This window comes from Arvicanthis niloticus, chromosome 3, assembly GCF_011762505.2.
Source record: "Arvicanthis niloticus isolate mArvNil1 chromosome 3, mArvNil1.pat.X, whole genome shotgun sequence".
NCBI classification, from domain to species: Eukaryota; Metazoa; Chordata; class Mammalia; order Rodentia; family Muridae; genus Arvicanthis; species Arvicanthis niloticus.
Genome location: NC_047660.1, coordinates 45127866 through 45152665, shown reverse-complemented (window position 1 = coordinate 45152665; position 24800 = coordinate 45127866).

Below are 24800 nucleotides of genomic sequence, written 5' to 3'. Positions count from 1 at the left end.
CGAGTCCGAGGCAAGTCTGAGGTACATATAGCAATCCCGTTCTCAGGGACAGGGAAGTAGCTTACTGATGCTTGCATAGCATTTGTGAAGCTCTGGGTTTATCTTTGCAATGCTAAACAAGAAAGCAAAGGAAGAGAAAACAGGGAAGAGGCTTCCAACAAGACCAGAGATATCTCCAGAGTCCTTTCTGTAGGCAGGGCCACACCTGGGAGTCTGGAGTGAGCCTGTTTGCTGCTTGGCCAGGAAGGCCTTGGGAATCCAGTTCAGCTTCTCCAGTTCTACACATTGGGAAACTAAAATAAAGTGCCTGAAGGTGCATTGCCCAATACCATTCAGCGGGCCAGACAGAACACTGCCTGGGACATCATCTCCAACTCCCGACTACTCTTATTCCCTTGGTCCAAGTTCTAGTTTGGTTTCTGTTGCTCTGGTAAAACCCTGGTCAAAAACAACTTGGGAAGAAAGGGTTTATTTGGCGTATAGTTCCATATCACAGTTCCTCATCAAGGGAAGTCAGGACCGGAGCTTGAGGCAAGAATTGACACAGAAGCCACTGAGGAACACTGTGTGCTAGCTTATTTCCCATGGATAGCTCATCCTACTTTCTTATCCAGCCCAGGACCAGCTGCCTAGGGGTGGCAGCACCAGGGTCAGCAGGGTCTTCCCACATCAATCATTAATTGAGAAAATGCCTCCACAGACATGTCTATATGCCATCTGATAAGGCAGTTCTTCAACTGAAGGTCTCTCTTCAGGTGACTCTAGTTTGTTCTAGTTGATGAAAACTAACCAGCACCATCCTCTTGAGCGTGAAAGTCATTACCCACCATCCTCTTGGGGGTGAAAGTCATTGTCCACGCAATAACCCGCCATGCTGGGGTTTGCTGTGTCCTCCCTTCAATTCAGTTCTTCTGTTTCTGCCCAGTGTTGCCTCGGTCGGTGCTGCCTCAAAGGGCTGATGCTGGCTATAGGCTATGGTTTCAGTTGGTTCAAGGGACCTCAGACTCTTGGCTGTAACAGTATATCTTGGACAAGGCAAGTGCCCAAAAGCAAGACCCAAGAGAAGGGTCTGAGTGAGCTAACACCCACTTCATGTGTTGGCCTCTCTGGACCCAAAAGGCTGGGTTCCCCTAGAGCTGTGGCACAGAATATTTCAGCATAGCAAGTCAGTTGAGATTTTAAAAAGAAAATGTATACCCTCTCCTCAGAAAAATTCATTTTAACTTCTACACATTTAGAGCTATGTATACAAATTTCAAAGGTATTAAAGATTCTCTGAACTCTCAAGGCTGGTCAGATACTGTCATTGACCACACTGTATACTAAGGTTCTCAAAAACAAAAAAGAAAAAAAAAAAGGGAGAAGGAGGAAGGAGGGGAGGGAGGAAGGAAGGATAAAGGAAGGCAAGAAGGGAAGAAGGGAGGGAGGGAAAAAAGGAGGGAGGGAAAGAAGGAGGGAGGGAAAGAAGGAGGGAGGGAGGGAGGGAGGGAGGGAGGGAGGGAGGGAGGGAGGGAGGGAGGGAGGGAGGGGAGAAAGCTTGAAAAGCATTCAATTCCATGAGAATATTTCTGAAAATATTCTTATATACAGCAAGTTTTGATTCTTTGGGCCTCTCTGACACTGGATGATTGCACAGAGGGAACAGTAGCAATCAGATCACATCTCAGCCCTCACATAAGTGGGGTGGAAGTGAGTGTGGATGCCCTGACTTCCATACTCAGTTCCCCTGCTTAGGTTTCTAGGGCCAAACTCCCAAATGGCTCTCCACCCTGCCTTTCTTAATTGCCTCCAACAGCTCAGGTTGGATTATTCATGTGTACTCAAGCTCTTTCCAGTATCCCTGCCATCTGGCTGATGACCCAACACCCTATGTCAACAGCAAGATATGAATACCCACCCTTTGCTGGAGTACAGACAACAACAATCACAAACCGCGTGGCTGCCCAGTGTGTGGCTCACTTCCCAGTGACCCAGTGATCTTCTGCCTGAATCTGTGGTAAATGGTAAACAGGTGTTAGGACAGCATTTAAGTCACCTGAAATGTTGCCTTCAACAAGAATTAGCTGATGTTTCACACAAAGGCACAGATCTTTTCTGATTAAATACCTTATACTCATCTTCATGGTAAAAATCTCTCAAGAGACAAGGACTTCTCTGGCAGCTTTGTTGACTGATTTACCCAGATTTCCATCCAGCACCATCTATTTTGTTTAAACAGTGATTGCAGAAGGGAAAGAAAACGGGGGCTTCATGTTAAAACTGCACTTTTAGCCATGACGTTCTGTTCTCATGCTTTATTACATGGGGAATGTGATTGTGTAGATTACCTTGTGTGCTGGTGGGAGACAGCGAGCAAAGAGAGGGAAGAGGAAGAGGGGAGACCAAAAGAAGTGAAATTCGCTCAGCGGAGTGCAGACTCATGGTCTAAAGTGAGAGTTCCTTGTGACTCCTTAGGCTGTACTTATTCCCTGGCCATTTCAAATGGTCTGCACCTTTTCCTATGTACACAAGAAAATTAGATCCAGATGGCCGAGTTAACCCATACCTTTTTTTACAGACGAGGCCTTTTTGTGGCTCTGTGGTAGAGTGCGTGAGGCACGGGGTTGAACCCTGAGCACTTTAAAACCTATGGGATAGGGAGTGGGTTGGGAGATGGGCTCTCCCCAAATGAGGCCAAGCTGTTGTTTGCACCTCCCTTCCAACTTCCTTTTGGCTTGGAAAATAATTTGGATGCAAACGAGAAATATTGGACTCTTAATAGTTGATGGTTTTCTTAGTCATTAACCATGAGAATTAAGTAGGCAAGCATTCATCAGCCACCCTCTGCATAACCACAGCAAGTTAAGAAAAAAACCCACAGGGCTATTTAAAAAAAAAAAAAAAAAAATGTGTGAATCATGTGATCTGGTGCAGTTCCTGAGAACAGTGATGAAAATCTGACATTTTGACTTACAATGCAGCTTTGCAAGTTACAGTTTAATTTTCTTCCCTTTGACTTCCTGCTTGGCTTTTCCTCATCTGAGTGAAAGAAGTTCGATTCCATAAGCAAGATCAGATAAGCTTGGAAAAAATCACATATGCTCCAGCCATGTCTAAATTACAGTGCTAGGGTTATTTTTAAATATAAATAAGTAAAATATATGTATAACATAAACATAAAATATTAATAAACTATAAAAATTAAAAAGTAAAATATAATTACATCATTTCTTTCCTTGTCTTTCCTCCCTCCAACCCCTTCCATGCACTACCCTCTCTCACTCTCTTTCTCTCTCAAATTCATGGCCTTTATTTCTTTAATATTTATGTACACATAAATATTATATATGTACATATTATATATGTGTGTATATTATTATATATTAAATTATTATATATTATATGCATGTATATATTGTATATACATGTACATATATGTGTATATATACATATATATCTGTTGTGTATATATACAGATACAGATATACATATAACATATATACCAATATACATGTATCTGTATATATACATATATCTGTATGTATATATATTATAGGTAGGTAGATAGATAGATAGATAGATATTAAGCCTGCTTAGCATGTATAATATTACTTGTATGTATATGATTTCAGAGTTGACCACTTAGTATTGGAGAACCAATTGGAGGCCTCTTCCCTGGGGAAGATGATTTTTTTTCCACTCTTAGTGTCCCTCTGTTGCCTCTAGTTTTTTGTCAAGGGGATTTCCTCCTTCCATGTTAGTATATCACCTGGTTTCATCTTTGTTCAGGTCTTCTTTAAAAATCCATATTGTTGAAACTTCATGGGTGTAGCTTTCCTGGCATTTCTAGAATGTCACAACAGACTTTCTGGTTCCCTCTGGCTATTATAATCTTTCTGACCCCTCTTCAGAAATGTTCCTTGAGCCTCAGATAGAGGAGTTGTTTTGTAAATGTATCTGTTGGGGCCAGGCACCCACAGTCACTTGCATTTTGATTGGTTGTGGTTTTCTGTAATGCTCTCCCTGTTGCAAAGAGAAATTGCTTTACAAGGAGTGAGAGCTGCACTTATATGTGTAAGAATAACTATGGAAATGCAGTTGGGAATTACATTGGTTTAGTAAAGTAGTGGTTGTAAATTCTCCTCCAAGATCCATGGCCTCACTAACCCTGGCTAGGTTTCCAATACTAGGCATTATTTCCCTCTAGTTGAGTAGGCTTTATGTTTAAGTAAAGAGCCAGTGGTTACTGCTGACATATGTGTGCCACTGATGTACCCTGGGCTTATGGTGCCATGCTGGTGGTTGTTCTGGTGAAAGTTCTTGAAAAGGCTAAGGTCACAGAAATACTACTGTGTGTCGTACCCAGAGAACCAATGTATTATTAGAGAAGTCCATCCTCTTTCTGCCCGTCAGCTATGTTGCTGTGGCCATGGGATTTATTTTCTCTAGAATTCAATTTCCACATGAAAGGAAAGGAGTGGATAGTTTGAGCCTAAGATCTCTTTTTTTACTCCTTTGAACTTTATAACTTTAAAAATCAGTTTGAACAAAAAAATTAGGTTTTCTGCTCTACTTGAAGTATTTTTCCAGTGCTTCGCATCCAGAGAAAGAATCCCTTGCCTCATCAGAGCAAGACAAGGGTATGAGTGGACCAGCACTGGCAGTCAGATAAACGGCTCCTCCAAGCCTTGCACAAAGCACACAAGAATCTGTATAGCATCTGAGATGTGAGCAACTGCAGGAAAATTCAGCCATAAGAGACTCCCCTAACCTGGCTACTATTGACAATTGGTCCTTGTACTAACAGCTTGCTTCCATAGTACCTATGAGCAAAGAATCTCTATTTTCTCCAGAAAGGAACCAGAAGATTCTCAGAAGGTATTGAGAAATGATGCAATGGTCACATTGAAAAAAGAATTGAGAGCCACTAATCAACAATGTCAAATACCACTGTCCATGGACAGTGCGTCTAGTCACAGCATGGCCAGAATCCTCAGGATGCTTGCTAAGCCAGTGTCTCAGACACCTACGTCATAAAGAAGGAACCATGGTGTTAGACAATGGCACGGCTTCTGGTTTCCGGGCTCACAGTGCATTCAGTCAAAAGTCAGTTTTATTTATTTTTTTATTTTTATTTATTATTTTATTTTATTTTATTTTATTTTATTTTATTTTATTTTATTGAGACAGGGCTTCTCCATGTAGCCCTAGCTGTCCTGGAACTCTCTGTGTAGACTCGGCTGGCCTCCAATGCAGAGATCCACCTGCCTCTGCCTCCTGAATGCTGGGATCAAAGGCATTTGCCCTGCTATCTGGTGTCAAAAGTCAACTTTGAAAAATAAAAGCACACAATTGTATAAATACAGATATGAAATTATGTCATCAAGGATTAACAAGAGGACACTGGAATATCATACCAGCTCAAAGGGAAAATCACAGGCAGATAAGGAAAGGAGAATACCAACCAGAGAAAAATTGAAAAACTCTTCTGTCCATGAGGCAGCAATTAACTGGCCTTCAGTCTTTGGCTTTTTCTTCTTTGAAGTTTTTGATTTCTCTCTTCTCTCTTCTCTCTTCTCTCTTCTCTCTTCTCTCTTCTCTCTTCTCTCTTCTCTCTTCTCTCTCTCTCTCTCTTCTCTCTCTCTCTCTCTCTCTCTCTCTCTCTCTCTCTCTCTCTCTCTCTCTCCCCCTCTAGCCAGGTACCCAAGGCTAACTTTCTACCTTTGAACTCATGAACCTCTTGTTTCAGTCTCTCAGTTGCCAGGATTGTAGGCATGTGCCACCACATATGCCAGTTCTCTAGAAGGTTTGCATGGTTTGCCCCAAGGTTCACACTGAGGGATTATAATGTGGAAGAATGCAAGAAACAGAGGATATGCCAAAGGCCCACCTTAGGTTTGTCATCTGGAACAATCCATTTGTCTCTTCTAAATCTCACTTTCCTTTTCAGTAAAACAATAATGACAAACTCTTAGGTTTTTGCAGTTATATGAAAGTTTAGTAAAGAGAATGGACACAATTTACCAAATAGTATAGTAAGTGGTGACCTTTATTTGGTAGTAACAATTACACAGGAATGTAAATAATATACCCAAGAGATAATGTGGGTCTACTTTTGAAGAACGGCATCTTATAATAATCCAGACTGCTACTAGTAAAAAGGACCTTGGTTTAGTTTCCAGTACCCACAAAGCCTGGCACTCCAACAATCATATCCTAACTGAGACAACTTAGTACCAGGAGTGGGATATTGCTGTGATAAACCTGGCCATGTTGTTTTGGGGAAGATTGTGGAAGGACTTTGGAACTTGGATTAGAAAAGTCACTGAGTGTTAAGAGCTCAGTGGGCTGTTCTGTAGGAGCTTGGAAGATAAGAATGTTGAAGGTGCTGGGCGGTGGTGGCGCACCCCTTTAATCCCAGCACTTGGGAGGCAGAGGCAGGTGGATTTCTGAGTTCGAGGCCAGCCTGGTCTACAGAGTGAGTTCCAGGATAGCCAGGACTACACAGAGAAACTCTGTCTCAGAAAAAAAAAAAAAAAAAAAAAAAAAAAAAAAAAAAAAAAAAAAAAAAGAATGTTGAAGGCAAGGTAGATGATGGAGACCTGGGTTGTGAAGTGTCAGAGAAAAGTTTATAGACTCTATTGGGGCCATTTGTTATTTTGTTTAAGATTCCATAGTTCTGGTCAGCTGGGGCTGAAGAATCAGTTGTGATTAACAAGTTACTGAAACTACTAAAATAAATAAAAACTTTGCTGTCTGGGATACTCGATGGTGGTCAGCTGGAGCTAAGAAATTGGTGGTCATTATGAAGAGACTAGTATCCTTGAGGTAAAGTCTTCTGGACGGTGTTTTCTGAGAGTGCACAAGGTTCTACCTCATGCTGGTAGCCAAACATGGTAGTATAAAAGTCATCCAGATGGTACTGGTTTTGAAAACATGAAGGGGTCATGGAGACCAGCTGAGGTTTGGCACTAAGATAGGAATGTGAAGACCTAGGATTAAAGGGTTCATATAAGAAGTTGAGGCTTAGCACCATGAATAAAGCCCATTTGAAACCATTGGTGAAAGCACAGTCCAGTTGTAGTAGAAGACCCCAGCATTTTGGATGTGCCAATATCTTGGGATGACCAACAAGAACAATATCAGCTGTGGAGTAGAGCCAACTGGAACCCAGAAGACAAGCTTTGTGTGCTGCAGAGGGCAGAGCTAGAGGACTGACTAAGCTCCTTGAGGAAGCCTGGAGGATCCTGAGTGAATTCCAGGCAGTGGGTGTTGAGTTATTTATATTGTTGGAGTTTGTTCAGATTGTGACTGTGTTCTGGTTCTTCCCTCTGGAACTGAGAAGATATTTAATTTTGACTTTTACAAAAGTCCACAGCTGAAAGACTTTTAACTTTTAAAAGAGATTTTGGGTTGTTGTTGTTGTTTTTTTTTTTTTTAAAGAGATTGAATATTTTAAAGATACGTGTGGTTTTCCTGTGTTTGATTTTGCAAGGACACTGGGATTTTTTTTTTTTAAGTTACTTATGTTTCTATACTGTGATGTTAATTATAATGTTCTGTCTTGGGTATAAATGAGAAAGGAAAGGTTCTAATTGAAAAATGGTATTTTTGTGTTGCCAAGTTGATAAGAGATCAGTTATACTTGCTAGTTTTATGTCAACTTGATACAAGCTAGAGTCATCAGAGAGGAGAAAGCCCCAACTGAGAATAGGCCTCCATAGGTTCCAGCTGTAGGTGAGCCTGTAGAGCCTTTTCTTTATCAGTCATTGAAGGAGGAGGACCCAGCCCATTGTGGGTGGGGCCATCCCTGGGCTGGTGGTCCTGGGTTCCTTAGGAAAGCAGGCTGAGACTGTTGGTGGTGGCACATGCCTTTAATCCCAGCAGGTAGTAGGCAGAAGTAGGCAGACCTTTGAGTTCAAGGCCAGCATGGACTACAGAACAAGTTCCAGGACAGGCAGGGATACATAGGGAAACCCTGTCTTGAAAAAATGAAAACAAAACCCCAAGCAAACAACACACACACACACACACACACACACACACACACACACACGGGGGGGGGAAGAGGGCGCTGTCTGAGCAAGCCATGGGGGCAAGTCAGAAAGCAGAATCTCTTTATGGCCCTGCATCAGCTCCTGGCTACAGGTTCCTGCCCTGCTTGAGCTCCTGCCTCACTTCCTTTGCCAATGATGAACTACAATGCAGAAGTCTGAGCCAAATAAACCCTTTCCTCCCCAACTTGCTTTTTGGTCATGGTGTTTTATTACAGCACTAGTAACCCTAAGACATTGCCCTCCTCCCCCCAAAGCCCATTTTCTCCAAAAACAAACCAAAACAAAAACCAAATGGGTCTTAATTGAAATTCCTTTCTAGCTATTTTTCATATGCATGCAAATGTTAATGAAATTATAATAAAATATGCAAATAATTATTAGTCTTTTATTTCATTTGCTTACTCTGTGTGTAAACACACCTCTCTACATGGGATAGCCGAAACAATCTGGAGAAATGCGTTCTCCAGCTCTCTCACCCATCATGATTTGTAATTGCTCTGCTGAAAGGCACTCCTCTCTGGGTGATAATTTTGCTGTTTAAAGGATCCTTGCTACGAATCCCCAAACTACAGAGAAGGATGACTGCATAAGCGCAGTCTTGGTAACCCATGTGATGAAGACTGTGCCTCAGCCCTGGGTGGTGGGGCAGCACAGCAGAGCCTCAGCCCTTGGTGGTGGGGCAGCACAGCAGACATTTGCGGTTTGTTTGCTGAGCATTCGTCCTAGACTCTCACTCGGTGGAATTGGATCCCAATTGCTCAGTTACCATAAGGCAGTTGTACTTATAGTGTGGCCACTCGTGGTGATCTTTCTAGTGTCAGGCCCAAGTCACTGGAATCCTCTGGGACTGAGCCTCAGAGGGGGAGCACACGCACTCTCTTTCTCCTCAAAGGTCAGTGTGGCCAGCGCAACAGATGGCAGAAACCTGGCTCCTAGATGATTGTTTTGACTTGGAGATGAAGCATACTGCCAAAAGCCATGTACCAGGGGTGTGGTCTGTAACTTGTGGTTTTATATTGAGAGGTTCTGGGAGCTTAAGAGGCAGGACCTACCTGGAAGAACTTCGTCTCCAAGGTGGACCCTTGGAATGTCTTATCCTGGGCCCCTTCTCTGGTTCTTTCTGCTTCTTCTCCACTTTTAACAGTTTTTTTTTTTTTTTTTTTTTGTTTTGTTTTGTTTTTTTTTTTTTTTCATCATATACGATTGCCACCACAGTGCTCTGCCCTAGCATATGAACTCAAACAAACATGGACCTAACCCTGCAAAATCATGAGCCCGAATAATGTGACCTTTCAAACTCTCCACAGCACTCATCTGCTACAGCAACAAGAAAACTAATATAATATAATATAATATAATATAATGCATGCTTAGTTCATCATTCATGTAACAAACAGATGGACAGCTCACACTGTGGGTTAATGATGAATCTTCTTCCTCCAGAAGCTCTCAGTCAAGAGTACCAGAGGAGAAAACAGACACAGAGCCTGACAAGAACTGACAGCTACAAACAGAATCAACACAACTGTTGGTAACCTGAGTGCCTAGGTTGTCTTAGGAACCAGAGGAAATATTATGGGCTTAAGTGTGTGGTGTCTTCCAAGGGGGAAAGTGTAACTTCTTCTTTTTGTCCTCTTGAGAGCTCATCAATATCCATTAAGTGTTTGTAAAACTTACTTCGTTTGGGGTAGCTGGGTATGAGACTGACAATGAGAATAAACTTTGGGGAAATACTTGTCATTGAACATTCTATGTAAAGTCCAAGTCTCAAAACCAGATGAATGAAAGAAGGTTTTCCTCTCATTTGCTACATCATGCTTCATGATATAAGAGGAAAACCAGAGACTATTTTCTCCTTTTCTCATGTCCCAACAGAACACCACGGTGGCCTTTGATGCAGATGCAGTTAGCTGATTAAAGAGGCTATGAAATATTTGTTTTGCTGTGTCTTTCTGTCTTTGTCAGACTGGCCAGCAACAAGGGAAGATCTGTGCACTGGGAAGCAGTTGGGGGCTGTTGTTCTAGGGTACCTTCTTGAAGCTGAAATGCTGAAATCTACATACTTAGAAGTGAACAGTGCCTACGAGATGCCAAAAAACATCCCAGAGGGTGCAGACTGACTACAAGACAACGGCATATTTGGCCAACAATCAAAGGTTTGTTCTACATAGATGCCAAACATCTGGCTGTTTGGAGGCAGCTGCTTGGCATCCTGTGGTCCACAGAGAAGCACTGTATACCACTACAGCCAGAGATCCATTGTGTCTGATCTCACCGCTTCAAAGATCCAGCCCCCAGAACATCATTGATCAAGCACGGCTGGTGCTAGCTTGCCTGGAGGTTAAGTAGTAGTGGTGATGGGAAGTGAATTGCTTCTTGGGATTCAAGCCTAAAGAGTGGGTGTGGGACAGATTTATGAGAGAGACAAAGTCTCTTCAATGGCGTACTGGAAGAAGACAGGAAGTAGCATGGAAATCAGGGTCAGAGTGATGCCTCCTCGTGGCCCACACAAGCTACTTTGGGAAGGAGGTTGCCTCAAGAGCTAACCATTGACTATGGTTTTCATTATTCACTGAACCTGTAGCACAGAGCATAGAAGCAGCACTGAAAGGACCAGTTTAGGGATAGAGATGTACCTCAGTAGGTCAAATGCTCGTCGAATATGCTCCAAACCACAAGTTCAATTGGTAGCACTTTAAAAATGGGCATGCTACCACTGGCCTATAATTCTAGCGCTCAGAAGGTGGAGGGAGGAAGGAGGATTTGAAATTCAAGCTACGAAAAAAACCAAAAAAAAAAAAAAAGAAAGAAAGAAAGAAAGAAAGAAAGAAAGAAATTCAAGCTACACAGTAGGTTCGGAGCCAGCCTAGGATACATGATAATAATTGCATTATCAAATGATAATACTAGTAATAATAGATTACTGTTATTAAAGCAATAGTGTATTATAGTTATAAAATATGTTGCTATGCATGACATCAAAATAGTAGTAGTGACATTAGTGATGACCTGGGCTCTGCTGCTAGCTGTATCACCAGGTAGCTTCAGTGACTGCTCAGACTCTTGGAAACTCAGCTTTGTAATAGGCTCAGTGGAGACTGACCTAATGCTCCCACAGGACTGTGGGAATGCCCAAATATGATTGCTGAAACTCCTTTTAAATGTGAATGTGATATTCAGTTTGCAGTACCATTGACAGTATTTTCTTTCCAGTTTTGCTATGAGGTTAAGCTGTAAAGTGATTTAAGTTGTTGAGGTTATGCTGTTTCAGAGAGTTCTTAGGAGAACTAGTGTTGTCCTAAAAGATCGAGTAGGGCACTTACTGGAGAAAAGCCAGAGGTTTGAGGAAAAACAGATATAGGCTTGGAGTCTGAAATGAACATGATTCTTAGGAAAGTAATTTCTTTATTGCAGGTTGAGGAGCTATATATGAAATGGTAACATTCCAGTCTAGGCTGCCTGGCTTTGTATTGGCACAGAAGCCTGACCATTGTTTAACAAAACTCAACACAAACAACTAGCAACTTGTTCAAGATGCCTTAGGCTTTGAAGTGTCAGGGTTTCAACTTCAGCTCTTCAGTGCTTTGGCCCCAGTGCCAGAGAAAAGACCACAGAATCGTACTGGCACGCTGGAGAATGAAAACAGTAGCCATTTTATCGGCAGCTGTGCCATTAGCCCTAACTTGGGTTGTAATTGCTGGCAGAAGAGATAAAGTCAACCTTGGGGTGGACTACCAGGGTTTCTCACCTTGCAAACAAAACAGTATTCTTCCTGATAAACTCATCCTTTGGGAGAGAAGGAGAACATCTCAGCTTTACACACTGAGTTGGGTAAGGGGGAAGCTCCATTGTGGAAACTGAGCCTGTAATGTAGACTAACACATTTACTTTAGTGAATGGAAATCTCTCTTTTTCAGAGGTTAAGAAAAGTCTACAAACATTAGAAAATAACTCTCTCTCGTTGTATGAGAAAGAAAAATTCTTAGGAAGACATTAACACATACACACACACACACACACACACACACACACACACACACACACAGAGGCACAGGAATACACATGTCTACTCACCCCAGATAGGGAGCCTATAAATAGATCAAAGTACAAATACTACCAGTAAGTTTTATTGGGGTTACTTACAGCAATATGCCTCCATTTGGTGAAAAGCTAGAGCCTCCTCTTAAGAGGCCAGAGTTGATATTTGGAAGCAGCTCAGGTAACAGACTGCTCCTGGAGGAAAGCCCACTTCCTATCTTTGAGACATAAGCAAGGAGTATTGTTCTGCCAGGTGTAGCTGCTGGGGCCCAGGAATTTGTTAATGCCTAGTGGCTGGTGTTATCCCAACTAATCCTCTCACCCCATCCAAATTATATAAACCACACTCTGAAGTAGATCATTTTATTTTTATTTTATTTTTTGAGCCATGGCTGTCCTGCAACTCACTCTGTAGACCAGACTGGCTTGGAACTCAGAGATCTGCCTCCTGTGTGCTGTGATTAAAGGCGTGTACTACCACTGCCGGCTAGTCGATCATTTTATTAGTCCCCATTTTATAGATGAGAAAACCGAGGCGAAGAGGCTTGCAATGAGCTCTAGAGAACCAGAGTTGGATTTTGAACTCTCACACGATCAATACACTTTCCCCCCTAACCAGTCCAGCTTACGGTGTGGGATGACATCTCTTCTTCCATCTTAGAGTAGCCACTTGCTGCCGCCGAGTCTTTCAGATGAAGACATCTGCTTCACAAGCAGAAGGGTCAACACTGCACATAGCAGAACTTTTCTGCAGACTGGGAACTCATGGTAGCCCCTTAATCTCCTTGTCTAAGTCCACACCTGCCCAGAGGGGCACAGTCTTTAATTTCTTCCCTGATATTCAGAATGATATTTTTATAGGAGCAGTATACTTTTCCTTTAAGAAAAACCTGTAATAAAATGATATTAATAGCTCTCTTTGTTGTTTCTTTTAGAGATATTCAGTGAGACTATAGGGTCATTAATAGCTGTTTATTTTAAAATATGACTCACTACCTTTAATGCCACCAAATTACACTCTTAAATGATAAAAAATTGATAAACTTTATATTCTGCATACTTATCTATAATACTATCCATACTATCCATAATAGAAAAAATAAAACAAAAACAAAACCATTATTCTTGGACCAGCTGGATAACACTTACTGAGACTGACAATCAGATTTTGAACCCTGGCCCCCTTATGGTGGAAGGAGAGAATGGACTCTTGCAAGTTGCCTTCTTGGACATGCCCCCCACATGCCCTGGCGTGAGTATGTGTGTGTTCACTAAATACATGAATGTAAAATGTTTTAATTAAAATAGAAAACATGATCCTTCCCTTTGGCTGGATGAGCTGGGGGCCTGCGGGTTGGCTGTGCAGTACTTGTTTCTGAAAACACACTTCAGTGTGCTTCCAGGGTTTGTTATCAGCTGGAGGAAACAGGCGTTGACATTTGCAGGAAGAAATCATTGACTGGGGGTCAGATCAGCTCCTTGCATTCAACAGGAATGACTTTTTTTCAGTTACCAGAGGAAATTCAGCAACTTGACGACTTCTGAAATGCTGTACATAGGAAGGAAAAGCCAAAGAGGCCTTGTTGGCCCAAGCCGGAAACAGGACCCAGTGAGCTTCCCCAGGACAATGAGGTAGGAGAAGTCCTTTCCCCTCCTAAGCTGGAGAAGCCCTAGCTCAGCAGTTTGGAGTCCACGACTCTGCTTCAGATGAACACAAAGGCTTCCATTCTGATGCAAACATGCTGTGTTTTTTCCACACTCAGTGGCCTTTAGGTTCCCTCAGGGTACTTTCAACGGCTTGGGGTGGTGTCACGGGTGTGTGTGTGTGTGTGTGTGTGTGTGTGTGTGTGTGTAAACAGTCTCATCCACTTTGACAAGTCAGTGTTCACTGACAGGGCTCAGAAAAGGTCATAGGAGCTGACTTGGAAAAGCCAACAGCCTCTCAGAGGAGCTTCTAAACCCAGTGTACAATTTTCCAGTCTTTGATTTGTTGGGTAGAATAGGAGTTTGGGATCAGCCCTTCTGTGTGGTGTCCAGAGGTAAAACAGGCAGGGGAGGGGCCAGGTGGAGAAGGCTTTTGTAATTATTGGTTGCTGTTGGCTGAGCCAGATTTGACTCGGTGGTCAGAGTGTCCAGAAGACAAGGCCAGCACTTCCCTTTCCCCAGTTTCTCCCTGGAGAGGACACCCACTTTACATAAAGAGGGTGAGAACACTCCCTCCAATAGGAGAGCTCTTACTCTACAGACTTAGGAGTTGTTATTCCTTCACTAACCAAGTCTGATCCATTTCCCATCCTCTCCTACCTGCTGGGCCCTGAATCCTCATCCCCACAGACTTCAGGGTAGGGCATCCTTACCTTTTCTTACAGTTAGATTAGACCAACTTTCATCAATGGAGGAGTGGGGTGTTTTCACTGTGGTGTCTCTCCCCGTCTCTTTCCTTCCTGCTTCATCCGTGTGGTTCTGGAAATGGCTGAGAATTTCCTTCAACATAACATTGTCTCTTAATGCTCACAAGTTTCATTTGATTCCCATCCCCCAGCCCCCACCCAGGGAACAGGGACGGGAATGGTTTTCTGCTGCCTTCCAGTGTCTTCTCTATTTACTTGCTGGAGCTCTTAACCCTGTGCCCAGGGTCCTGTCCCGGAGTTCTCTTGTTCTTCCCGTGACTAGCCTCCCGCAGCCCTCACAGGTTAGCTTTCATAGCATACTTCCCAGTTCTGAGGGTCTCTTGCCTGTATGGGCCAAAGTTTGTGATACCATGAACCTGAAACTGAAAAACCAGTTTTGCTATCAAAACATGCTCTTTTGGAGATGGAGGGAGACTCAGTTGCTAAGAGTGCTTCCTGCTCTGTAAAAGAACTGGGGTTTGGTTTCCAGAACCCCCACAGGAGGCAGCTCACAACCTTCTGTAACTTCAGCTCTGGGAGAATCCAATGCTATAATCTGGGCTCCAGGTCCAAACCCACCCCCACCTTGCCACCGCCATCACCACCACACACAGATAAAAATAAAATAAATATTTAAAAAGTACTGCTAAAGTTTGTAGCAGTAAAATTTTACTCTAAATGAGTAATTCAAGCCCTTGCTATCCATAGTGTGACCCAAAGACCAGAAGCATCTGCACTCTTGGAACTTCTTAGAAATATGGCAGCGAGGGTTCACCTCCATCCTTCTGAATCAGTATCTATGCTTGAATAAGGTTCATTCAAGATACACAGTTGCTTCTCTGAATTCTTAGGCAGCTCCTAGGTCATTGAGATCACTGGACAGAGGCCTGGTTTGGAAACGCTAAGGCAGGAGGGTGGTTGAGCTTTGTGAATGAAGCCTTGGGGCGTTTTCTCCTTGAACTCTAAGCTAATAGAAGCAGGGGGACTTTGACTGTGTCTGCTCTCATCATCCCCTCTTCTCTGATACCTCATACAATCCTTCCCAGTTTTCCTCATCCACCCCAACTCTATAGAACTCACAAAAGTTACTCTCCCCATAGTCTATGTCAATGACAGGGCCTTTTTCATTCTGACAGGACCAAACAATTATTTAGGTGGCTATTAAACACCAAAACAATGTTACACAGCAGGAAATGAGATATGTTGGCCCTGAGAAAGCAAAGAGTGGTGGAGGGATTAAATACTTTAAGAGGTCAAATTGTCTAGGAGTGAGGAGGTGACACGTGGTGGAGGATGAGGGTAGAGGAGAGTGGAGATTTTAACCCCTGGGGTTGGCATTGGGAACGAGGTCAACACACGAGTGAGGCAAAGGTCAAGGAGGAGGATGCTTGGAGAGGGGAGGAAGCTGTGCTGAGTTAGAAAATGCATGTGTGCTGCATACACCAGCCTGGAGTTCAGAAAAAGGATTTTAAAAAGGAGTTAACTTTCCGGTGCTGGGGAGACAGAGCCAGGCGGGTCTCTGGGGCTCGTCTAGCCAATCAGAGAGCTCCAGTTTCACTGAGAAACCTTGTCTCAAGAAATAAGGAGGAGAGTGGTCAGGGCTCACAGAAGTTGCCATTCGTGAGCACACACTTGTACACACACATTCACACACGTGAAAGCTTACACACATACACAACACACACACACACACACTCTACACTATATGCACACACTGTCCCTGCTCTAGTAGAGTCTGGCTGTCTTCAGTCTGTACTCTTGCTGGTGTTGGATGGCACACACGGTCTGTGGAGCAAACACAAGGACATGGTGGAGTAAGGACTAACTCGGTCTCTAAGGCAGGCAGGCGCTCCACAACAGTCATCAGATCTGTGCAATGACTCCAGTGTTCCTGCATCCCCACTTGGGGATTAAGTGGCAAGGAGGCGCTGTTTGTTTATGCCACTGTGGTAAACACAAAGGGATTTCCAATCATAAAAGCCATGCTGAGTGTGTTCTTCCAGGAAGAGAGAGTTCCCTTTCCTTTTATCTTTGTTTCCTGTTTCTGTTAGTTGGTTGTTCTCTCGTCATTCTTACTGGCTATTCTCTTGAGACCCAATCTGGCTCTTGTGTAGAAAATCCAGACTGCAGCCTGTGAGGTCTCCTTGTTAATTTGGAGGAAGAAATCAGAGGCCTCAGTCCTTAGGTCATCTAGACACAGACTGGAAACTCCCAATAAACGACTTCCAAATGCTATTCAGTGAACAGAACAGTTCCTCGTGACAAGCCTATGTGACACACACGCTGGCGAATGAAACAAACCAGAGGCAAATGGCTTTCGGCCTCTTTTCTTATATGTGCATTGTGTGTGCATCATGTGTGCATCTTGTGTGTGTTGTGTGTGTGCATCATGTGTGCATCTTGTGTGTGTTGCATGTGCATGTGGGTGTATTCATGTGTGTACACAGGTGCACTCCTGTTACAGTTCTGGTCTTCAGGTCAAAAGACCTCACCTCTATCTCAAACAAGGCCTCACCTCTGACCTTGCTTGAGATAGTCTCTTTGTTGTTAGCATGTAGCAGGTGATGTGGTCCCAAGCTTCCAGAGATTCTCCTGTCTCAGACTCCCATCTTGCCTTAGGAACACGAGGATTGGAGACATGTACTACTGCGTCCACATCTTATGTGGGTACCTGGGACTTGAACCCAGGTCCTCACATTTTCATGACAAGTGCTTTCTTTGCTCAGTAAACCTTCTTCCCAGTTTGCTCTACTTTTTTTTTTTTTAATTGAAAGATAGCAATACACATTTTCCTGTTCTTTTTAATACAGGAAAAAAAGCCTTAACTATTATTATCTGTTCTGCTTTGTTCTTTAGTCTTCCTTCCAGGCTATGTGTAGCACAAGGCAAAATTGATACTTTTCCTTTGCCCACATTCACATAATAATTTTCTCTAACACCTATGAAGATACATCACACCTCTGGGAAGAGATTGGTGAAGATAAGAAACCAGGTGAGAGAGAAGAAAATGCCTTTGGGGTCACGAGGTGGAGTAATTCTAATTATTTGGGGTTTTGTTATTAGTGGTGGATTTTTGTTGTTGTTGTTGTTGCTGGTGGTGGGTTTTTTGTTTGTTTTGTTTTTTGAGACATGGTTTCTCTGTGTAGCCCTGGCTGTCCTGGAACTCACTTTGTAGACCAGTCTGGCCTCGAATTTATAGAAATCTGCCTGCCTCTGCCTCCTGAGTGCTAGGATTAAAGGTGTGAGCTACTTCTACCTGGCTGAGTAGTTTTGATTTGGTGGACAAGACAGAAGAATAGAAAAGCTTCGATTTAGAAGTGATGTAGAGGATGGGACTTCCAGGCTGAGTAGAAGTCTTACAGGCAGCATGAGCACTGGCCCATTTCTGGTAAAGGAACCAACAAGAAAGGCAATGGTGTAGCGTAGCAACAGTTCTCAACCTGTGGGTCGTGACTCCTGTGGGGGTCATATCAGACATATCAGACCTTCTGCAAATCAGCTATTTACAATACAATTCATAAAAGTACCAACATTACAGTTATGAAGTATCAACAAAAACACCACACCATGAGGAGCTGTGTGAAACGGTTGCAGCCTTAGGGAGGTTGAGAACCACTGGTGTTGAATGCAGGGATGTAGCTAGGAGGCGGGTCTGGGAGGGAAGGAAAAGGAGAGTTAGGACCAGATGCTGATTGCCCTGTGGCCAAACCAAGAGTCCAGGTGTTATCTTAGAGGCAGCGATAGCTTCGGAGAGGGTTTTCACCAACAATTGCTGTTTTCATTGTCAAGAACACATCTAAAACTGGGCCATCGAGGTGGTTCAGTGGGTAAGGGAGCTTGCTGCCAAGCCTGACGGACCTGAGTTCAATCCTCGGGAATCGCATGGTGAGAGAAGAGAACAGACTCCCCCAAGCTGTCCTCTGATTACCACAGATGTACAGTAGCACATTCACGGGCACACATGGGTGTGCAGAGTAAAGAAATAAATGTGAGACATCTAAAAGTCATTGAAAAAGAAAACACCCAAAACCTCTCTCATTGAGAGAAGAAAGTCCCCACCTAATCTTATCCCCCAAGGCTTTTCCCGTCTGAGTAAGCTGACTGTGCTCAGTATCGTTGGTTTAGTCATGTCTCCACAAGCTTTTTGGACCCAGTGGGACAATGTAGCCTTGAGTTTGAGCTACACTACTTTGGCTCCCGGCGGGTCCTAGCCACCCGCCCAGAAACTATCTGGATTCTTGAACGGAAGACACATATACAGGCCAGTTAATTTTAAAATGCCTTGGCTACCTCAAAGGCTGGGCCTTTCTAAACCTTCCCTTGTTCCTCCAGGTCCTAACAGGGAAGTAGCCAGTGGCTACCCACCCGAATTCTCACATGACTGGCTGGCGTTCTCCTGCAGCTTCTGCAATTCATCCTTCTTCCCACGTCATGGTGGTTCTTGTCTCCTGCCCCCTGCATCCAAGCCGAGTAACGCTAAGGGTCCTGCTCCATCTCTTTTTGCTCAGCCACTGGCCTCTGGCATCTTTATGGATCGATTAAAGCCAACTGGAGACAAGGACCTTTAGCATTTAGACACACGGATTCCTGATTGAATCAAAGCATTAGAACCAATCTCCAACTGGACGGGTACGTCTTCCAACTATTTAGTGATTCCCCAGGAATCTGATAAAGACTCCCCACCCCTCCTTCCCTTCTCCCTCTCTCTCTGGCCCAAAGGTTTTTTTATTTATTATATGTAAGTACACTGTAGCTGTCTTCAGACATCCATAAGAGGGCATTAGATCTCATTACAGATGGTTGTGAGCCACCATGTGGTTGCTGGGATTTGAACTCATGTCCCCCAGAAGAGTAGTTAGTGCTCTTAACCACTGAGCCATCTCACCGGCCTCCAACTCCCCCTCCCCCAAAGACGTTAAATGCGATTTTCATGCCATGGTTAATTGAACGAAAAGGACGTTCAACCAGATTTTGCCAACAGAAATAAGCAGAGATAGATTATAACAGTGCCTGAGATGCAGTTTTCTCTCACACGTAAAGATCTGGTCCTGTCCAGCTCTGTGCCTGTGAAGCTCACTGTGAGCTTTATACAGCAGCAGTGTTATATGGAGATGGGGCAGGAGAGACTAGACACAGGAGACATGTTTAGAGTGTACTGCAGGGGCCCAGAGGTTGGATATGTTGTCTTTGTGTGGTCCCCAGCAAGGGGAAGGCTCTCAGTATCAATGAATGCCCAGTGCAGCCCTGTTCCCAAGCAATGTTCCACAAGTAAGCCAAAAAGCTTTCTTACATGAAGACCGAAAACTTGGAAAAGAAACTTAAAAACTATTTCCATAATGGCAGAGCTTTAAAGAGATCATGTTGCCTTCCTGGTTTCAGTTAGAAGCATCTACGTTCTTCCCAAATACTTAAATAAATAGCTAACTTTTAGTGAACAAGTAGAAGGCTCTGTGTGGATGCATAGACAAGAGAGGTAGACACGCAGATCAACGGAGAAAGAGAACAGAGCAAGTGGCTGATTTTTCAATGAAGACACTATGGTAGTTATTGCTGATTGTCAGATAAAATTACCTAAAGAGACCTTCCTCTGGGCTTGTCTGCAAGAGATAATTAGGTTGGATTCTAATTAGGTTAGATCTGAATATGCATGAATTGATGAAATATGAACCATGCGTGAATAAAGCTGTGTAGTTTTAATTTATTAACAAGTGGATATCAAAATGTCTTCCTGAAGTCCCCAGAAAGTTTGAAGAGTCAGAAAGAATTCTGTGGAGTGCAAAGACTCAGACTCATATACCCAGGGACCCTGGCTAAGGTGCCTGTATGACATGTTTTTGTGAGATACCTTCAGGGCTGAGGCAGCAGGATTTTCTTATGCAGCTGTGCCTGGTCTCCGAGCCCCAGGCCTGGTCTCCAAGGAATGGCTAGATCCTGGCTTTAAACCTGAGACCCAGGTGCTAGGAAAATTCCTGGATTCAACCGCTGAAGTTTCATTTGACCTTTGACCTCAGCAGCTGGAACCTACTATTCTTTAGGCAGAAGATAAATCAGTGTGGGGTTTGCTGGGATGGGCAGGGTGGGAGGCTGGTGGCTCTGCCATTCATCAGAATAATCAGCACGCTCAAGATAGACCTCTGTAAAACCATGTCGTCTGGTTAATGAACTAAGACAAACACACATTACATTTCCAGCCTGGTGTAAGTTGCTCAAAACCCAGTCATGCTATTTAAACCGTGTAATTTGCCATTACTATTCGAAAGCAAGGATCTCAGAATGGCATGTGTTTACCCTAGAGGGACCACAGACAATTGATGGGGATTCGAGAGCACCAGAGTAGAATTGATGCATATTCTTTATTCTTTATCTAAGTTTCTAGTTTTATTTCCACCTTTCAATATATGGTTACATAACATTTTAGGACAATTATGCATGTTTACTGCCTGTGGAGAAATGGAGGTTCTTAGGGACTTTTCAGTGATAGTTGTGTGCATTTTTAGAAGTTCAGTGGCTGGTGGATATTTGGGTTACTACGTGATGATTAATTTAATTGGACCTAATTAGATTCTGAGACTCAGTCCAAAACAAACATACAAACAAAAATCAGGCATTTACTATTTATTTATTTATTTATTTGGCAATACTGTAGTCCAGGCTGGTCTGAAACTTACTGTGTATCCCAGGGTGGCTTCAAACTTACAGCAATCCCCCTACCTCAACTTCATGAGTTCTTAGGTCACATTCATGAGCACCAAGACTTTTTTTTTTTTTTAAATGAATTCACCTTAACAATCACTAGAGTTTAATTTCCATTTGTCATAGATGGGCAAACTGTTGTGGTCACTGTGGCCTATACGCCTGGGCTCCTAATCCTTACTTTCCAGAAACTGGACACTGACACCTCCAGCCATAGATTCAACCCTGCCCTAGCTTGGAGCATCCACGCTGGCATTGTACTGATGGAGTTCATGCATCCTGCATCTATATTCTTGGCTAAAGTATTAAGTCAGCTTTATTTCTAGCCCAGATGCTAGATTAAGGCTGCCTCCTTAATCGAGAGAACTAGTTTTGTGTATTGACCCACAGATGTGTTCTCACACAACACTCTGGTTCCAGTAATTGAGTCCTAATTCATTTTCTATTTGCAGAGAAGGATCGACAGAGGGAAAGAGGGAGAGATGGGTAGAGAAAGAGGGGTGATAGGATAGGAAAGAACAGAAGAGGGGAGGAAAAGAGAAGAGACGAGCCCACTGACCTTCATCACCGTGTCTGCATATGGTTTGTATCTGCTCGATATAAGCTCATGTGCTGAAACCCTGGTCCCCAGTGTGGCAGAGGTGGGGCCTAGTGTACATCATCAGGTACACATATATATGGATGCCAAACACCCATACAGATAAAATAAAATGAAAAAAGCATGCTTCTTGTAGAATCCACTCATTGTTTAATATATGTATTTTTAAAAAGAACATAAATGTTGCATATACTAGTTTCCTGAAAATGTAAAGCAGAATCTACATGCTTGTATCCTATATCCAAACAGGAGTCAATACCTGGCTCCAGGCTCCATGGTCACCTGGGAGAACTAGATGCTGGAAAAGGATTGTGAGATATTTATTTGTGGTCATTCAGACTCCAGAACCTTGGACACCTGAAGACCGAAGGTCTCCCTTCACACCAGCATGCCTTACGTTTTTTAGATTAAAAGCATATTTTCTGTAAGAAATATATGTAAGAACTAGCAGGAAACACCCTGAGGGTTTACATTTGTTATCTTTAGATGCCCTGGCTGCTTTAAAACTCCTTTATAACACCGAGCACATGCTCTCCATTACATCTCATAGGTGACTGAGAGAACCGGATTCCACTGCGGCTCAGGAGGACTGTGGCTTATGGAGAGCCACTCCGCCCCACCTAATCAGGTCTATCAGCGAGGCCCTCTGGTTCATCCATTACACAACAACCAAGGTACTCCTGGAGGTGTGTCGAGGAATTTCGCCATCCCACAGAGCTACTTCATCCACAGACTTCCTCATATCTTAAATTGTTACAATTATCCACCTCATGAGATAGTTGTTGAAATAGAATATCCCAATGACTGTAAAATAATCTTAATTCCCAGATGTCTTATCAGCTCGTGCAACACCTGCCAATGACTTCCAATTGCTCAAAAAATATTTCATGGAACAATTTCCTTAGTTCTTTTCATCTGAGTGTATAAGGCATGGAAGTTCTTTATGGTGTCCAGCTTAAGTTGTCCTTCTGTAGCCATTGACCTCTCTGGAAGTGCTCGACATCAGAATCCAGATGTTGGGTGAACAGGGAGTAATTATGGGTTTTGCCCTCTAGTAAAATTCAGGTCAGAGAGAGATCATTTGAAAAAAATGATATTTTCTATTTTATTATTGGCAACCTCATTTTTCCCCATTTCTTCCCCTCTTTCTCCAACCAGGGTGCCTTAGTTTCTTGGCCTGTTGATATGATAAAAATATCCTGACTAAAAGAAACCTGAGAGGGGAAGGGATCTTACCTTATAGACTGAGGTACCCTCCGTATGGTAGGGAAGTCAAGCAGTAGGAGCTGGAAGCAGCTGGCCATGTCACACCCATGACTGGGAAGCACAGAGACAAGTGTTCATTGCTGCTTTGCTCACTGTATACAGTCCAAGATCCTCTGCCCAGGGAACTCTCCCACCTGTAGTTAAGACAGATTTTACCAAGAATGGTTTTGGTTGGAGTCAGGGGAAGGAGGGAGGAAGAGATTGTATAGTGAAAGGTGAGAAGGACAAAAGGGAATTATATACATGGATGAAATTGTCTGCAAATAAAAGAAAATAAATTTATTTTTAAAAAATTTCTCTAGCCAAGAGTCAGTTATAAGCCTTGCTATAGTCTTCAAAGGCTTTGTGTAAATGTTCTGTTCATAAAAAAAAAAAATAAAAAAGATAAAGTTCCACACCAGTACACAGGTCTAAAGAACTCCCCTGCCCCAGGCACGCCTAGAGGCTCATATCCCAGGCCATCTTCGATTTTGTCAAACAGAGGGAGGACTTTATCATATGCAGCTTGGACTCAGGGCTTTGTGTATGCTGAGAAAATGATCTACATCCCCAGGTCCGTAAGTTAGAAACCTTTGTGATAGTGCCAAGCATCCTTGGTACAGGAAAGACATTTGAATAGAGACCGTGATATCTATTCATGATTAGTGTTGTGGTTGTTGTCTCTTTAATCCTTTTCTCAGGTCAGAGGATATTATGTGTTTTTCGTATTGGAGCAATTACAAATAAAGCATATAAAAATATTCACATGCAGTCTTTTTATGTGAATACACATTTCCTTCCATAGCCAATGATTAAAAGGTTTCTAGTTTTATATGGTGTTCTCTCTCTCTCTCTCTCTCTCTCTCTCTCTCTCTCTCAAATAGATTTTTTTCATACAATGTATTCTGGTTATAGTTTTTCCTCCCCAGCTCCTCCCCACTTCCCCACCCACCCAGATCCACACCCGTTCTTGCTGTCTCTCATAAAACAGACATCTAAAAAAAAAAAAAAAAAGAAAAGAAAAGAAAAGAAAGAAAAAGAAAAACATTATAAAATAAGATAAAAATAAAACCAAACTGGAATAATACAAAACAAACAAAAACAATCCAAAGAAAAAGCACAGGAAACACATAGACACAAACATTCACACACGGAGAGATGCCATGAGGACACATTGTTGTGTTTATAAAAAGATAAAGAGATGGGGGATATGATTTATGGAGGTGTGGTCAGGTATGGGGGAAGGGGGTGCCTCGGCAGGCTCATGGTGAGGCATCCCTTCCCCCTGAGGGACCAGCTACAGGATGGTATAGAATAGAATAGAGTTTATTAAGGGCATGCGGAGGGGAGTTAAGTGGGTAGTAGTAGAGGCAGAGAAAGGCACAGAGAGAGAGACAGAGAGAGAGACAGAGAGAGACAGAGAGAGAGAGAGAGAGAGAGAGAGAGAGAGGAGGAACAGAGTAGAGGCCGGCCATGAGCACATGGAGAGAAAGGGAGGAAGGGAATGGGGAGAAAGTGGGGAAGGGAAGAGCAAGGGAGCAAGAGGGGAGGGAAAAGCAGCCCCTTTTATAGTGAGTCAGGCATACCTAGCTGTTGCCAGGTAACTGTGGGGCGGGACTTAGAATGCTAACACACATCACCGGAGAAGCAGAGCTACTCTTCCCCTACGCGCACTATGGCCATATTATCGTTTCATTTCTGAACTCAAGTTCTGTGTGTAGGTGTGTTTCTCATCGTAGGATGTTTTGCCTGCACAAAAGTCTATGCACCATGCACATGCCTGGTGCCTGAGGAGGCCAG